Genomic DNA, 9,160 nt, shown 5'->3' with positions numbered 1-9,160 from the left:
CTCCCTTCAGCTGCACGGTAGCAAACGATCCTCTCCTCCATAGACGGTTCCTGGCTCATCACTCCCTCTCTAGCTCTATGGCAGCGGCCACCTTCAATCTCTCCCTCCCTCACGAATTGATCACAGAGACTCACTCTTACGATTTCACACACGGAGTATCTCGTGGCGGTCCCCTGTTCAGCCTGCATCCCCTCGATTTAAATAGGGGAGGGGAGGGGGATCCTCCCTCCCCTGCGTGGCATCACGTATGGCTCTTGCTCACTCCAAGCTCCACCAAGGAGCTTAATCACTCATCAGTCAGCTGGGGGGATAAGGGGAATAAGAAAATTTATCATTTATCCAAAAAAAAATTATCCCTATGAGTTATGCTACCCTAAGAGAGGTTTCATATGCGAATGGCATATAATCATTTCGGATTTGTTACAGTTTTCCATGAGACTAACTGTAGAGCTCGATCATTCTAGGAGCTCCGCCTTCGCGTGAGATGGTAAGCGATTGGAAGCTCTCGATCTCAGCTTTGCTTTGATACCACTGGTGCACAGATCGGACGTTGTATGCGTGCATAGTGAGTACCGGAAGGTCCCCAAGAACAAAAGAACTCTACTTTTGCACAAAGAACAAGGAAGAAAGCTTGCACGACATAAAACAAGAGACTAATTGGGTACAATTTTCCCCCATACCTTGTGTGACTGCTCCACAAAGCATGTATTTGATATATTTTTCATCTCCAAGCTCAAAAAATAGCCCAATTTACAATTAACACGCTTTAGCTTTTGTGTTTGCTTTTTTCCCACTAAAGAATTAAAGCTATTGGACGCCCAAGGAGTCGAGTAGTACCGAAATACAATTTCCAATATAAATATTTAAACCTTGCGCCCATGCGCATACAAAAAAACAATAAATAAATGTCAAGCGCTTCAATAAATAAGTGTGTCAAAATATTGGCACCATGCCTAAGATATGCGTCCATAAAAAATGATAATGATTTGAATACATGCTATCCTCTAGTGCTTCCCAATGCCACCATTGCCTGCTCTACACATCAATTGAAACATTCACAATTGTTAGAAAATAATAAAATTAAACAGAAAAAAGTGAAAACCTAGTAGTCTTGAGCTACAAAATAAATAAATTGGTTAAAACTCAATCCTAACCTTAATTTATTACGAGTGCTCACCCTAAAATCATAAATGTCTATTAATTTAAATATGTATTTTGCGGAATCACTCGCTATGGAATCACCCACTTGCACATTAAATTAACAAGACGCCCGAAGAGGACAGGAGTCCCCATCAATTTTTCCCACAAGGAATCCACCTTGTGTATGAGCCCTGGCAATAAAATTTTATAGAATCCATTGCAAAACCTCATGGAATCCACCGTGGAATATGCCTCCTGGCATGTTGTTGGAGGGAATCACTATTTCCAATATTAGGAGACTGAACCTATTGCCATCTTGATCCTCACATCTACAAACATCTTAATTTCTCTAGGAATCTTGATGAAATAAACCCCTACTATATGATAAGCATTCAAGAACTAGATGGGTAGAGCTAACCATACAGTATCAATATGTAACCTAATACCTAGCCTCTCAACTTTAATGACTCTAAGAGCCTTTTGGTCAAACTTTTTGGTAAGGATCAAAGAATTACTCCCTCATCCCAATGGAAGCCCTTGAAGAATATATCAGATATGGACTTATAGATATGGAACCTAAAGTTGAAATAGTTAGCTAATATATATTCCATGCATGGATAAAACCATTGTTTGAACTTGTGCATTTCACTTTGTCCTCAATTCAAGAATCACATAATGGGGAGACTTTCTTGAGTTTCTATGCCAAACACACACCATACACACAAGAGGAAGCTCATTCAAGTGTAGAAGAAGAGAGATGAAGGCCAAAACTTTTTCTTACTAGTTTCTTCTTCTTCTTTTATACACAACACAATGTACGACAAGTATAAAGAAGTTACAACATAAAGGAAATTGGTTTACTACATCAAACAATGCATAACTAACTTTACACAAAGTATAGAGAAGATACAACATAGAGAAAATTGGCATACTACGTCAAATAACACATAGCTGACTATACTAATTGATTGACACTATAACTATGCTAGATGTAGATAGATGCAACAACCTAAACATTGTAAGTGATAAGTTAATGGCCGTGTGAGGATCATAATGACAATCAACGTGTTAAGTGTAGAAGTACTCCCCATCTAGCTATGTGAGTGTTCCATTATCAATACTTGCACGTAGTGAGCTTGCCATCTCAACACTCCCCCTTAAGCTCAACTATATCTCTGCAGCTCCAAGTTAGCCTTCAATTTTTTGAAACCTTCTCTGCACCCAATGCCTTTGTTCTCTCTCATTAAGAGGTAATCCAGACCTTAGTGTTTTGTGTCTTAGCATGGAACATTGGGTTCCTAACTAATTGTATGCTGCTCATGTTGTCATAATGAATGAAAACTGGACCACATCCTTGTACATTAACTTTTGTGGCCGTATCATCTCGTAGATTTCCATAATAGCACCTCTACACTCAGCCTCTATATGCAATATATCAAATATAGGTTACTTTTTACTACTCCATATAACTATTGCACTACTAAGAAAAACCATGAATACACTAGTTGATATACCATCATCACATTTGATCACCTTAATACCAAAAAAGTACCTGAGCTCACCCAAATGCTTTATCTCAAAAAAAAAATCAAAAAATCCTTAACTTTAGAAATCCCATTGTCACTGTCACCTACAATAATCAAGTCATCCACATAGATAACTATGATGATCAAACTTGCATCTCCCTTTCTCACATGAAGTGAATGATTAACATTAGAAACATAAAAGCCAATGTTGACAAGATACTCTCTAACCTTGTCAGACCACGCTCTAGGTATAAACTTCAACCCATAGAGCGCCTTCTTCATATATGGAATACTCTAAATCCTCATAACCTATTGATTGTTCCATGTACATCCATTCTTGCAATTCACCATGCAAAAAGGCATTCTTTACATCCATTTTCTTCAAACTCCAACCTTTGGCTACTACCAAAGTAATCACACATCTAAGAGTTTCAATCCTAGCAACTCGACTAAATGTCTCTTTATAATCTATGCCATATGTTTGAGCATAGCCTTTGTAACAACCCTAGCCTTATACTTGCTAATAGAACCATCTACATTATGCTTAATCTTATAGACCCACTTAGAGTGAATAGTTTTCTTGTCCTAATTAGGTAATGGTACTAGATCCCAAATCTTATTGGCTTCTATTAGGTCCATCTCCTCATTCATAACTGCATCCCAATGAGTATGACCGATAGTATTCTTAAAACAAGTGGGATCAACATACTCAGCATCAAAATTTTAGTTAAGTAGCACAGGCATGCATCTTTCCAGGTAGGATATGTGTGCTCAAGTCTCCATTAATTTTGTGTGTGTGCTCTTGGTCTATGCACCTCTCTTCTCTCTTGTTGGTTTTCAAGGTTGAGTGCTTTGTTGTTTGTGATTTCTACATATACTACTACTATCCTACTAATAGGGCCAATACTACTAATTGTGCCTTATGCCAAGGGTATCATCTACTGGGGTTTGTAGGAAAAATATAGCAAAGTGGTACACATATATTCACAACATATTGTTTCCAAATCAATTGGCCCATGTGGAGGAGGCATATGTTTTTAAAATGTCTACTATCGATCTTGGAATTGGAGTGGATGTAGTTAATAAATTGAGACCTAGAGGCCTGTTGGATCACCAATTTGCATATTTTTTATCATATTAACTACATTTATGGATGGACCATAAGGAGCACTCATGTGTATCACCCATATGTTAGAGAGTTTCTTACTATTACTGTTGGTGAGTTCAAGGTGGGAAACACCAATGCTCAAGTTTTTTTTTGGAGATTGGTTCATGCACATAAGGATGAATTGTAGTCATTGGGCTCAAGGCTTTCTTGGTGGGAGGTGAGGGGGTTCCAAGGCAAGATGGATGGTAAGTGATGGGACCTAAAACGGGCCGGCACTGGCTCATGCACTAGCCGTACCTCTATCATGCGCTCAACAACCCCATGGCCTCGCGGCCAGGAGCGTGGATGACATATACATCATCTTCCTAAACATATTGCATTTGTATCACGTCTCGTAGTCCAACTCTAACCCAATTAACACTCCTCAGAGGGAGTCCCAACACATTGCCAAATAGCACGAAGTACAAACATAATAGGTCCTCCCACGACTGACTGCCGCTACCTCACTGCGACTCTCCTACACCTTGGGGATTGGCCCCTCGATGCGTCGCTAAACATATATAACACAACATCGCACATAGTTCTCTCAAGGTACCAATTGATCGTATCCAGGAATGTACCATTTTCCTCACTTTCTTTCCCCTAGGACCCAATGCCTAGCCCACAGCTTGGACAACCTTACTCACTCAACGTTGGTCATGCTCCTCTAAAAAGCAATTGCCATGCATCCAAGAGGTATTGTCTGATACCTTTAAGTCTCTTTATGATTTATGCAAATTGTGCATGTCTAAGTGCTCAAACAATTAAGAAAATCAGCATTGTGCACATGTGGAAAACATTTTTTTCAATGATTTCAACTATCACTCATATGCGAGGTTGCATGAACTTAGCACCGAGGAGACCTCGTGCTACTAGGTTCTTAAATTTTTTAATTAACGACGACTGATCTAAATGGTATGCATAAAAACCAACAAGCTTTTCATCATTTCATTCAGCATTTAAACACTTTTATACACTCTACCCCCTCACCCGTTTAGATTGTGCATGGTGCATAGGTCTAGGGTTCATTTTTCATATTTTTATTGCATGAAAAGCAATAAAAACTCACTAGAACATAAAGGTAGGGCTGAACTGAGGCTAAACCTCATACTTCAGACCCCCCATACATCCACAAACATGGTTCTTATTTTTCCTTAAATTTCGGTACTCAAAATCTATTTTTCCCTTATTTTTTTCCATTTTCCCTATTTTTATTGTATTTTTTTGCAATATTAAATAACTAAAAATACAAAATGAGTTGTGGGTTGTGGCCCTTAGGTTCATTTTCATCAAAAACATAAATTTAGTTGGTGTGTCTTATTATATTTTTCATTTATATCTCAAAAACACCAAATTTTCCCATATTTCGCGTGTTTTACGGGTTTTACACTATTAATTTCATTCACAACACTTACGATTTTATGATTTTCTGAGCATAAACTGATCAAACTCATAGCAAGCAACATCATAATGCATAATCATCCCATGGGAACAAATATTCATGAAGCAAATTGCATAAAAGATCAATTTCCTTTGTAAAAATGAGATTACCGTTCTTTGCAGGTTGTGGGTTTTTATTTGCCATGTCTCGGGACTAATTTACAGCAACCATTAATGCTCATGACAGTCCACAATCAGCAATCTTCCTTCCTCTTGAACCACGGAGCAATCCTGTCTTCATTGGACAAGCATCTGCCATCCATTCTTCTTCTTCTTCTTCACCACATGAATCTGCCCTTAGGGAAGAGAGAAGGAGGAGAGAGAAAGAATGAAATCATAGTTCTTCATAGAGGCCACCATTGGAGGAGCGAAGACAGGCGATAGAGTCAGCCAACAGGGAGAAGATCAGGGCCAACATCAATTGGATAGGTTGTTTGCAGCCCCACATCTCCATCTCCATCATGAAGGGCGCATTTTTCACGCGCAAGCAGGCATCGTCCTCCTCTCCTCCATCATGATTTTTTTTAATGCCTTTTGGTTGGGGGGTTAAAATGTCCCCAAAGGGCACCCCCCGTTTGGTCCATGTTGTGGCCACCCTTTCAAATCTTGACCATTTCTTGGCTCCTTTCCCGTCCGGACTCCGAATTGAGCTCTGAAAAATCCTGGGCGTCCGACTCGGCATCCCACATTGGCCAGTAACTCTTGTCAACCCACATGACAGTCTGAAAAATTATGAAAAATCAACAAGTGTCGCTCGGACGCCTTTAAAGCACTTTGGCACTTAAAATCGTCCTAGGTCGAGCCGCCGCCTTCGACATTGAATATTTTTCCCTTGATATTCGTAATTTTTAGCTATTTTTAAGCACTTCTCAGCACCAAAATTCCACTCTCATTGGCGACCACGGGATAGGGCGACTCAGCCCATCGAATCCCACAATAGATCTACACAAAACAAAGCATCAAGCTAATACAAAGTAGATACATACTAAACACAGCACAATGCTCTCCCTACCCCCTGACAAAACCAAGGCATGAAATCCACAAGGAGTAGGCCTAGCATAATCTGATAAAAGGTCCGAAGCTAGTCACTAACCAACCGCTCCAACACGGCCAAACTAAAAAGAACTATCAAAGAGGTTGCCCTAAGTGGTGGGCTGAACTACCTACCTAACTAAGGACAACACAACCAGGAGCTCCTACTAGGTGAGGACTCCTATAGCCTGATCAAGAAGTATTTTCTTTCAGCACATTTCTTCTTTTAGGGTTTTATTTTATTGACATACACGGGTATGTAAAAAGGAGGGAGCTGAGCGTAGTGACCCAAGGAGAATAGGGCATCGGCCTCAGGACCTGTCTCGGTACCCAAGAACCTACCAAGCCCTTACAAGGCGACACTTAATCCTTTTCTGACGCTCACTTTTATTTTCGCTCCAACCTTCCTAATTTTTTTCTTTTTCAGCAAGATGCCACCCCTAGGAGGACAACGCATCGGCCCCGGGTCTGACTTATCCCCAGGAACCTACTAGGCCTTCGCAAGGCGATGATCAACTGCTTATAAATTTTTCTTTCTTTCATTTTTGATTTTTATAGGGGTTAGAACCCCTTTTTACACACCTCTGTATATATTCTTATTTTTAAGATATTCAGGGTTTTTTTTCCCCTTCTATCATCTTTGTTTTTCTTTCTACAAGCTTCGCTAACTACCTCACAACTAACAAGAACTCCTAGAACAACTGCCTAGTAGGCTAGCAGAACAGGGTCACTAGGACCCCCTTCTAAAACAGTTCTTTCAATGCTTGACAATGTCTTTACAGGAGGCAACGACTACTCAGACCTCCCTTCAAACATACTTAACCTAAACCTTGGACTTCATGCCTTGGACGTCGGTCCCCAATAAGAAACGAAAAACCCCCCTTAACAAGTACACAAACAAAACCACAGTACTCATAAAGGAAAGATATCACCTGGATAGGGCCACAAGAAGCTTCCACACAACAAAAGGCTCTTCCAAGCTCTTCTTCCGAACCTATCTAGTACAAAACTCAAACAAGAAACCATTAACCGCACCTGCACTAAACAGACAACTGGCCCTCTTGGCTTAATGAAATAAAGTACTTCACTACAAAACTGAATCGGCCCTCTTGGCCTAACGAGGTGAAGCATTCAAAATCTCACAACACTGGCCCTCTTGGCTTAATGAAATTAAGTACTTCACTACAAAACTGATCCGCCCTCTTGGCCTAACGAAATGAAGCATTCAAAACCTCGCAACACTGGCCCTCTGGGCCTAACGAGATCAAACAGAATAGCACCGACACATCCCTCCCTGGAAGAATCCAGATATACAATAATAAGCTCCTTTCCAAGGAGGAAAAACAAGCTCGTAGCCCTAAACTAAATGCATAAGGTTATGACCTATCCCTCCTACATAAATAGCAAGAGACGTATGCATAACATGTTGTCTAATCAACCTATGGGTCTAGGATAATAATGGTAAATTGGTCTCGGCTACTCTTTCCATCACCCATATCAACCATCATCTGCCATATATTGCATGTTCTGATAACATCCCCCACAAGTGACCGGGTCCTGTTTCATCATTGATAACAATATCCAGACTAGGACCACAATTAAAGAAGAGGTCTTCCTCATAAGCAAGATTTGCCAATGAATCCGCAAACTGATTCCAGTAACGTGGAATCAACTAAAAATACACTCTCTCAAACTCCCCAAGTAGGGTCACAACAGTCCGATGATACATACAAAGAATGGGATTCCGCACTGTGTATGTCCCATCTAGCTGATTCAGGATCAACTGGGAATCCCCTTTTACTAACAACTGGCGAATACCACCTTGTTTGGCAATATGTAGTCCCATAATCAAGGCTTTATACTCTGCCATATTGTTAGTGAATCCTACCCCGAGATAAGCAACTAACTTCATCGTCACGCTACGTCGGGGATCTCAGATTACTACTCCAACACTTCCTTTTTTATTAGGGCCCTTGGACACTCCGTCAAAATATAATGTGTATGTCCACAATGGATTTACATAGCCTGCCATCACGAACTCCTCTATTCATAATTATGATAATTAAAGTTTAGCATGTTGAGAGGATGAACTGACGGCTCCATCCTACCTTCTTCATTGAACTCAACAGGGATACTTGTCAATAGTCGTAAGCAGTGATGGCAGAAGACTTTGATCGCCCATACAAAGGTTCTGTCTTCTTGCTCAATCACTTTATACCCTTTGCTCCACAAGATGAGTTTCCCCTGATGGTATCTTTGCTTCAGATATGGGTGCTCCAAATAAGGGATTAACTGACCCATCAACCAGCTTTAAGCTCTTCCACAGGTCTCAGATCATTCCTAGCATGGACCTGCAATGCATTTTCTTTGTATTAGCATACTTAGAAGTAATAAGGTTTAATCTTATTAAGATTAACCTTATTTTTAAACTCTACTCCCTGTAGATTAGCTAATAGGACCGTAGACCTATTCTTCCCTAACCTAACAATCTTGTAGGGGCCATCCCATTTAGGCTCCAGCTTCCCTGGAAACAACTCCCTACGCGCATCATAATAGAGGACTAATTGGCCTTTTTTAAAGCTATATTTCTTTGCTCTAAGGTCATGCAAGTGCTTCATCCGACGTTTAGCCACCTCTTGGTGTAATAGGCTTTGCAGCTTAATTTCATCGAGGTGCGCTAAAGTCGTGAAATGTTCTAATAGGGCGTCCTCATTACCCAAAGAATGGTTTATTGTGAATCTAATGGTTGGCAACTCAATTTCTAAGGGTAAAACATACCCTTCACCATAAACTAGTTTGAATGGCGTGTGGCCAGTGGCTCGCTTGAACGTGGTATTATATGCCCATAGTGCCACATACAGCTTCTTGTCCCAGT

The sequence above is a fragment of the Lygodium microphyllum genome, chromosome 28 (assembly GCF_053477565.2).
Source record: "Lygodium microphyllum isolate KBCC chromosome 28, Lygodium_microphyllum_v1.1.10, whole genome shotgun sequence".
NCBI classification, from domain to species: domain Eukaryota; kingdom Viridiplantae; phylum Streptophyta; class Polypodiopsida; order Schizaeales; family Lygodiaceae; genus Lygodium; species Lygodium microphyllum.
Note: the sequence above shows the minus strand (reverse complement) of the source record.